This window comes from Meleagris gallopavo, chromosome 1, assembly GCF_000146605.3.
Source record: "Meleagris gallopavo isolate NT-WF06-2002-E0010 breed Aviagen turkey brand Nicholas breeding stock chromosome 1, Turkey_5.1, whole genome shotgun sequence".
Taxonomy (NCBI): domain Eukaryota; kingdom Metazoa; phylum Chordata; class Aves; order Galliformes; family Phasianidae; genus Meleagris; species Meleagris gallopavo.
The window spans coordinates 64,756,382-64,766,200 of NC_015011.2; the positions used below are offsets into that span (position 1 = coordinate 64,756,382).

Consider the following 9,819-nt stretch of genomic DNA (forward strand, 5'->3'; position numbering starts at 1 on the left):
TCTTCATGCTAATGCGGCGGTACCCGGATGGAACAGGAGGGAGGGGGGAGGGCTTCAGCACCGCGCATGCGCTCTGCCCGCTCCGCCGCCGCCGTCGCCGCGGTGGGCGAGGCGACAACAAAGTGCGAGGGCCTGCGTGTGGGGGGAGGGGTTGGGCTGCCCTCGGTGGGGCAGCTTCCCTCTCCGCTTCCTAGGAGTCCCCCAGGGCCCACCTCGCCTGAGGGGTACGCGGCTTCTCGCTGCTGGGGAGGGGGACGTTTCTCCCCGCTCTCTCCCGCCATTTTCTCGCTCCCCGCCTCTCCCTCAGCCGCCGGGACAGCCCTTGGAAGCGGCTGTGAGGGATCCCCTCAGTGCGGGCCCCGTGTCCCAGTGGGACCGCAACAGAGAGAGGAACGCAACTTCTGAGGCTCCCACCCGTGTTGGAGCGGATCTGCTGCCAGGGGGTAGTACCACGGCCTCTGCTCGGCGACTAAATAAAGCTTTAAACCGACGTGGAAGGGTCAGTGTTAGACGATATTCTGCCCAATTCAGTCAAGCCGTGCAGCAGTTACACGTGCCACCGACCCACTGAGCACCATAAGTGCCATCTGGGTCTGTGTGGAAGGGAGTGCATCACCTCTGTGTCACTTTGTTCCACAGATCTGTACACACCACCTTGTTCTACAGATCCATGACCCAGTCTCAGGTCAACACCAGATCCCAGCATCAAGCCTGCTGACAACTTTTTAAGTACGTCTTAAGCGAGCAGCATAAATTTTTAGCGTGTCAGTGTTTGGCTGTGTAGCTGCAGTATTTTTATATTTTTTTTATGCAGTAATTGGAGCCCTAGAATTGGGTTTACTGTCTCGTTGATGCATTGTTGGAGTGGGGTTGGAAGCCAAAAGTAGTGCTCAGAATAATTTTACTGATAACACTCAAAATGGAGGGCGCATTTTAACATGCATGTTGATGGCAAAGTGCTGGGGACAAGAGCCTCAATGCGCAGATACTCCATGTCTGCAGTGATTGCATGCTGGTGTTTTATTTAAGCAGCAGGAAAACATGATGTTGAAATTCACCCTAAATAATTAGTAATTATTTAAAACACCGCTGCACTCCAGATGTGCCTGGATGCCAATTTTAATAACAAATTAATGTCAGTACTAATTAAAGACACCTATGCACACCAAACTTACATCAAATATACTGTAATTAAAGCTATACCAGAGTATAACATGCTGGGAGTTCAAAACATTGAACTCAATTTACCTTAAACTTCTCAGATATATTTTGTCCAAACATTAATAACTTCTTACATTTAAATCATAGAATCATAAAATCATTGAAGTCTTAAAACCATTAAAAAGACCTCAAAGATGATCAAGTCCAACCATCAATCCATCACCACCATATCCACTAATCCACGTTCCTCAGTGCCACGTCTACACACTTTTTTAACATCTTTAGTGATGGTGACTCCAACACTTCCGTAGGCAGCCTGTTCCAAAGCTTAGCTACTCTTTCAAAGAATACATTTTTCCCAACTTACAACCAGAATCTCCTCTGGTGCAACCTGAAGCTATTACCTCTGGTTCTATCACTAGTCACCTGGAAGAGGAGTCCGCTGTATGAGGAAGTGGTGAAAAGAAGCAATAATATCTCAAGATTAAAAGGCAAATCCAACAGTCAGTATTAAAAAAAAAAAAAAAAAAAAATCAAAATCATAATGATTTTCAGGGTTTTAATGCTTAGCTTTGAAGAAACTCCTACGTTGATCAAGATCATAAGTAAAATTCCTGATTTCAAAGTGTCAAGTTAGGACTTCCTTCTTCACTAACCAGAGGCTTGGCTCAACAAACTCCCAAAAGCAGGAACTCCAGAAAAAGTCTTTCAGCTAGAAAGAGACAAGTTGCATTACAGATGATGACTACCTCCTCGCATTCACATCCCAAGCTACTTCCTCACTACATAAATGATACAAAGATTCACAACAACATGAAGAAATGAGGAATAAAGCTTAAATTAAGCAGAAGATTTCTATTAACCTCGTGATTAAATAAGCTGTATATATATATAAGCAACAACAGCAATAACAGCAACCTTACTTAAGCTAGTAGTGAAATAGTAATGGTTACAGACTACATTACAGTTATTGTAACAGGACATATTTTCAGCAATTGTTTAGTATTGCCTAAGTACTTGAACAAGTAAAAACCAATAAGTTATTTTCATTCTTTTTCTAAAGATAATTTCTAATGCAGTTTATTTTCTTTTGTCAGTGCATTGTTCTCTGCATTGAAAATATTAATTTCCAGTCAGTAAAAATGGCTTAACTGCATAGGGGATTTTTAAAAAACAAACTCTACTTGCATGAGTAAGGACAAATAGGTGAATCCCACAGACAGTGATGAATATCTAATATTTCAGTGTTAAATCAGTGTAACTTCTCATGCCTTCTGTACAGAAGTGTTTTGTAGTGCTAGACCCAAAGGAGTAAGGCTTTGCAAGGTAAATAAATACCAGATGAGACCTGAAGGTTTTTGTAAATTGGGAACATTACCTTTGTAACCTTTGCTTATATCAGTGCAAAACTTCTGTGAGTTTAGAATCAGGCCATCAACTAAAGCTGACTAAATTATTCAAGGAAGATTTATTTATGTATTGTTAATTCATTGGCGTTCTTGCCAAAAAAAAAGAAGAAAAAAAAAAGGGTCCAGTTTCAAGAAATGTGCAATTCATGATATTACTTCCAAGGGGCAAGAGTTATTGTGTCATCCTTCCCACTTCAGTGAGATGCCAGGAGAAAAGTTTTTAGAAATTTATTTCAACCTGCTTGCCATTCAAAATTGGTTTATATGTCTACAACACTATGATGGGTCACAGATTTTAATATAAATATAAATTATAAATTATAAAACATAATGAAGTACTTTGCTTTTCATTTATTGATACTACTTATATTATTTCCTAGGGAAGTTGTGTAAAATACATTAATCTGTCAAATTCATTTATGCAATAATATTATGCAGTCACCTATAAAAATGTTAACAGCTTTATGCAATTTACTCGAAGATTACAGTGGCAAAAGTCATCCTTCTTTCTGGAGGGATGTTAGAGCTCAGTGAGCTTCCCTTCCATCTATGCATCTGTAAATGAGACATTTACAGTTTAGTTGGAGAACGCAAAGGAAATGGGAGACCAAGTGGAACTGTATACAGTGTGACAGAGGGATCTACTTAAATGTGGAAATATACAGTCAGTGCTAACTAGGAAAAAAATGCCATGTTACATGTAATATAATTTATCGTATGAACACGTTTTTTGTTGTACCTTGGGAAGGTTGTCATTACTCATACTGATGACAATAAGCTGAGGGGTGCAGCTGATGTAATAGATGGGAGGGACAGCATACAGATGGACCTGGAGACTTGAAAAGTGGGCACATGAGAATCCAGTGAGGTTTAACAAGGCCAAGTGGAAAGTGTTACACCTGGGCTGAGGCAATCCCAGATATGAGTATCGAATGGGAGAGGAACTCATTGAGAGAAGTTCTGAGGAAAACAGTTTGGGGGTTGGAGGTAGAGAGAAGTGATTTTCCCCCTCTAAACTGCCCTTGTGAGGCCCCATATGGAATAATGTGTCCAAGCCTGGGGCCCTCAGTACAGGAAGGATGCAGAGCTGTTGGAGCTGGTTCCGCAAAGGGCTGGAGTGCGTCTCCTATGAAGAAAGGTTGAGCTGGACTTGTTTAGCTGCAAGAAGACAAGGCTCTGGGAAGACCTCATTGCAGCCTTCCAGTACTTGAATGGAGCTTACAAGCAGGAAGGAAGGGTACAACTTTTTACATGGTCTGATGGTAAAAGGACAAGGAGAAATGGCTTTAAACTAAAAGAGGGTAGATTTAGGTTAGATGTTAGAAATTTCTTACCCAGAGGGTAAAAAACTGGAACTGGAACAGGTTGCCCAGGGAGGTTGTGGATGCCTCATCTCTGAAGGCTGGGTTGAGTGGGGTCCTGGGCAGCCTGATCTAGTGGTTGGCAACCCTGCCTATGGCTGGGGGAGTTGGATCTAGATGATCTTTCAGGTCCCTTCCAACCTAAGCCATTCTGTGATTATATAACTCATACAACTATTATATAATTCATACAAATTTTGGAACTTCAGAACTCTTGAAGAAATTGTACCCTTCCTTTCTCCTTGCATTGGATATCGTATTTAGAACCTGCAAGGCTACTTTGACATTCAGAGATATTCTGCAATCCTGGAGTAAAGGTGTGTGTTTGACAGTGAAATATATTATCTCTCTACTGCCAAAAGTGTTGTTGGCTTCTGTATAATACTTATTTATTTATTTATTTATTTCAGATGAATAGGAGCAAAGATGCACATGGGGTAAGACAATGGTAACAAACCAGAGGAACAGACCAGGTAAGAAAAGAGAGCAGAGCTTGAAGCCACATTGAGAGACATAGCTTTCCTGTATTTTCTGAATACTGTCATCTTATAATCTGTTCCTTCCCCTTTTAAGACCATCTCTCCAGCTCAACTGGGAAGATGCTTTAGAGAACTGGAATGAATTGTATGGAAGTAACATTTTCCTCATCACAAAGTCACGTTAACAGAGGCTTAGAGACAATGTCTGTTTCAATGAGAATGAGATGTATTTAGTTCTTGGCTATGGTGGAAAAACTTTCAGGAAAGGCAAAATGAATCAGGAAATTAATGATTTCCTCTGATTATTAGAGGGGAGGGTCATGAAGAATCATGAAATACCATTGTCTAATATTTGCTGGTGGCTGAAACATGATCCTCTCAGCACATTTCTAAGTCTTTGGCATCCTCATTAACCAGACTACCAAAATTCCAAAAACTCCTTCACCTGAGTTTGTATGTTACCTCTTCCATGCAATTGCAAGATAAATTGTGTCCTTTCCTTTTCCTGAGTACCATCAGTGCCATAGGAGCAGAATTTACTCTCCTTTGATCCCTTCTACATCATGCACCCCAAAGTAGAGGGGATTCCAACTATTAGTGATGTGTCAATAGACAACAGCAATATCAGAAGGCATTTTAATCCCTTTGGAGATCCGCTGTGGGGAAAAAAGAGCTTACCCTACATATCGAGACAAAGACTGTGGCTGAACTTTGGCAGCCCTCACTTAACTGGAATTCCTCAGGCTATTATTCTCCATGTGCAACTATCTTCCTCATCTTGTTTTCTTTGTCTCTTTTTTTTTCCATCACTCTTTCATTTCCCTTGTTGCTCAACTCACATAACTTTATCCAGTCTGATCCTGCTCACTCAGATTGTTCTGGAAATACAATGGTACAGCAACATCAGGTGCCTGCAGATGAGGCAACAATTTAAGATTCTTCAGCATGTCTCCAATGGCAGTCTGACATCTAGTGATCTTCTGTCAATACAGACAAATCCTTCCACCTACTCTCTTTCCTGTCTCCTGCTAGAAAATCTTTGACTCCAAATAACATTTATTACTCTAAAGGTTGAAGGGAAAAGAAGCAGCAAATCAGAATCTTGCCAGATTTCTCACACTGTCATTTATGACTGTATGATATTCTCATTTATGAACTATGTGATGAAATGGGGAGTATTAAATTTGGAGATAATCTTAGCTTTGGAAGGCAATGTGTGTTTTGAATGAGAGTTCAGAATGATTGTGACAAATTGGAAAAAATGCTCTAAAAAAGTAATCTGTGATTCCATACGAACAATTGTGAGGGATTAAATTTAGGTATATATGGTTAACTTTACAAACATAGGGATAGGTACTAGCTGCTTAGATAATGATTCTACAGGAAAGAGTTTTGAGTTTACAATGAATCACTAGCTTAATAAGAGTCAAAACCTTCACTTTATTGTAATAAGCGTTGAGATCTATGAGTAAGGGTGAAGACATTAAGGTAGACAAAATGATCCCTTGTGCACCGCTCAGCACTGGCAAAGCCTTAGCTGGACTCCTAAGTCCAGTTTGGAGTACCACACTCCCAGAAACTTGGCTGAATTGGAGAGAAGAAAAGAGCACTAGTACGAACAATCAGAGGTCTGGAGAATGTTTTATCTAAAGGGAAAGAGTTAAATAAATGCTTGGCGTAACTTAGGCTAACAGGAGGGCTGTGGAGAGATGTTGTAACAGTCTTCATCCATATAAAAGAGAAAGGGAATAACTGTTCCATCTCATCAAAAGCAAGAGAACAGAAAGCTGGATGGATTTACATTACAGCAATAAAGATTCAGACTAAACGCAGAAAAAACATCTAAAGGTGAAAGCAGGTGATGATCATATATGTTCCTTTTGGAGACAAACTGAAAATCTCTAAGAAGAGGTTAAATAACCTACAAAAAGGACAGGAGTACAGTTTGATACTCTCTTGGAAGAACTGAATAGACAAGCAACCTTCTGAGACCTTTTCTGGACCAATATACATTTATCCCTCTGATAGCACGCACGTATTTTCTTTGTAATAATTCAAAAAGTAGCACAACTTGAAGAAATCTAAAATGAGTAGGTCACTCCAAATGTAATGCTTCTTATTTATTTCCATGGAAACTACATCGGATATGAAGAGCACAATAACACTATTTGTTAGAACAAATTCTCAGCTACAAAGCAGTATTTTTCAACACAGTTACCAGCAGTGGCTGATTGATGTGGATGAGATGGTCAAGATGCTCTTAATTTCTTTGTGTGACAGCTGTGAATGGCCATCCAGAACAGGGCTTGTCTTTCACATCACTGTTGTCACCTCTGAAATACATAACCCACTGCCTCACTATGCTCACATACACTGGTTGGTTTCCATAAATGTTCAGCAAGTGTTGATGTATGTCATTGAATGCCATTTTTTCTTCATGGAGGAATTCAATGACACACCTTTGCTTCATATACACTTCCATGTCAGACATCATTTTGTCAGAATGCCCCTCTGCTCCCATCTGTTGCACGGCAACAAAATGTAACAGTATTGGTGGGAAGGTTCAGACTCTACTGTAGTGCTTCCAACATCTGCCTCTGGTGTTGTGGACCAACGTAATAAAATAGGAGGCATTACTTTCGGAGCAGTCCTCATACTTTAGAGAAATATCAAGATTTTTCTGAATATATTTATTTCCTGCTTTCCTTCTCCTTCATCAACAGAAAGGATTTACACAGCCTCAGAAATATGCTTAATATCAGTGAAGATGTGCAGATAGTAGGTATAAGTACACTCTCATGGCTTTCTTAGCAAGAGAAGGATAACATCAAAAACTGCAGAAGGTACAGTATCAATATAATGGAAGACAGGATGTTGAGGCTTTTCCTGAATCTTACTGTATCATTATAAGAGTAAAATCGCTTCTCCTTGCTCTAGAAATGTATTCAATATTTGGTTTATGGAAGTTTTCGCTATTGCTGCGTTCATCAACCACCTCTCTGTTCTGGAACACTGATTTACTCAACACATAAGGCTCAAGAGCCCAGAAAACTAGGTTTGTAAATATATCTGCATCTCTGACTTGGATCCCAAACACATTTATATATCTGACTCATCCTGCAAAGCACAGATTTATTTGACTTAAAAAGGCGTTAGGAGCCTGTACACCTATAAGTTCTGACTTTTCTCCTGAGGAAGGAGCTCTTCTGGGAGTCTCAACTCCATCACTTGCAATTAAATGGTGTTCTTTCCATTTTCAGCTCAAAGCTTTTTTCCAGTTATAGCAGTCTCCCTTGTTCTCCTGATATGTTATAAACACATTCCTCTTTTGCCTTCCATCCTGCCCTCCTGTATCTCCATATATTTCCCCCTATTTTTTCCACCTATCTCATTCTAGTCTTCTATTTGGATCAAAGGATCAAGCCAATCAAACACACTGAATCACAAGAAAGAACTAAATTCTGTTTGATATGCACACAGCACTTACTGACTTCAGAAGAAAAAGCCAGATTACAACTGCAGAAAATATTTGGCCACCTAAATGCAAAATGCCATCTGGTTTTAGGGCCCTGGACAAACTATCAATGGGTTACTAATTCAACAACTGGGCTTTTACTTTCACTTCAGTCCTTGGAAGGTCCCTCCCTGTGCTGTCATATATTCATATGAAAGAGGACTTCTGAAAAATGCAGATAACTTAATGCAAGAAAAATCTATTAAAATTTAAAAATGGCACATTTGCAGTTCTCAACAATTCTGTCTTTTTTTTTTTTAATGGAAAATAACTGTATCAATAAGTGTAACTTAAATCTCCAGGTAAGAATAATAAAAATAAATTTCCTCTGTTTTTTTCAGGCATGATCGTAAAGAGTTGACTTAAGTCATACTGATCATCCCCCTGAAATCAGAAGCTCAGTACACATTTTTTATCTGGAGGCAAAGAGGTAAGGTCAATTCCATTCTTTATCCGATTTCTTGTTATTATAAATATCACATTTAGGCTATTTTGTGCCACTTCTCATATGTCACATACTCTACAGTGGTTGGTAAAGTAAATGAGCTACTTTTTGGAAGCAAGATTACTCACTGGAGATTTTGGTATTCATTTTCACTGGGAAGAATTAAATTAAATTATTTTCTCTCTTGATTTCTTTGTTTAGAAAGAACAGCATTTTGAATGTCACTAAATAAACTTTAATACTCATGTTGACAACTCTATGTAGTGTAAAACTAAGAAAACTAAACCCCTATTACTGTTTTTATATTATAAAGCAACCAGGCATTTGGGAAAAGGTGGTCAAGAAAACATTCTTTCTGAAAGAGACTACTGCTATGTCAAGGAGTTGTACAGTGTAACCAGGGCAGAAAGTATGTCTAGCATCTTTCTCTGAAAAGATGTGCCTGGGCTGAACTGCTGAAGCAAGTCCTGAGATTGTAACACACCCCTGATTTACTCCTGTGGTGTCAGTGCAAAGTATAATCACTGGCTGAGAGATTTAAATCAATGCAGTGTGATTTTCAAAAGCTCTCATACTGAGCTAGCATCACTAACTTTGAAGTGAAGGGTAAAATTCAAATGAGGTATAATAATGCTAGTGCTGAGCACTTCTGAAAATCCCTCCCGTGACCTTGAGGCTCAAGAAATACGTTAAAATTTGATCAGCAAATTCTGGTCACTTCTCATATTGAAATGAGGGCTTTTAGGGGTGGGGGTGGGCAAGCAGGGATCAAGTCACTTCGAGGCATATGAAGTTACACACCTGAAAATAAAGTGCAGTAATATTCTCTAGCAATTTTTTTTCTAAATTAATCTACAGGCATAAAAATATGGGCATATAGTTGGTAAAGCAGAAAAAAAAAAAGTTTGAAGGATTTAGAAAAGGAATTTACATCTTCCAAGTAACTTGAACTTAGGATGCTCCATCCTTTTCAGGATGTGTACGTTCACACTTGAGTCCCATTGACCTTCAGTGAGCTTTGCGCTTCAAATCACCTTTGAGAAAAGAATCCTACTTCTGCTGACTATCATATGCTCCCAGAAGTTTCATATTAGTGAAGAAATCAACAGGCTGTTGAAGTTCTCTCCTCACTTTCAGTTGATCTTTCTCCTTTCCCAGGAACGAGCAGTCCATACCTTCCAGCATCACTCTCCAGAGTGTGCCTTGACCTCCTTTCCAGGCAGGAGGTAATGAGCCAACTGTTTCTACAAAATGCTTTCCGAACAGGTTCAGCTCCCATTAGCACATGGGAAAACTTGGGCAGATACATAAGCCTGGCTGAAAATCACAGTAATACAAAGAATGTCTCACACTATGCCTGAGGTTTCCCAGCCTGCCAAGGAGATTTTAAGGCCTCTTTCCAACAATAGTTATGAGTTTAAATGTCTTGGGCAGCCCGAAAAATCTTTTC

At 39.6% G+C, this 9,819-nt stretch overlaps 1 long non-coding RNA gene across 2 annotated transcripts; it reads left to right on the forward strand.

Moving 5' to 3' along the window:
* The first annotated feature begins 28 nt into the window (after positions 1–28).
* LOC109368261 lies at positions 29–8,508 on the forward strand. Of its 2 annotated transcripts, XR_004160961.1 has the most exons (4): positions 29–499; positions 640–729; positions 4,342–4,404; positions 8,266–8,508. It is a non-coding gene; the product is annotated as an uncharacterized LOC109368261 (long non-coding RNA). The 2 variants fall into 2 exon arrangements; XR_004160960.1 differs by having other exon boundaries at positions 29–729.
* The last annotated feature ends 1,311 nt before the right edge of the window (positions 8,509–9,819 follow it).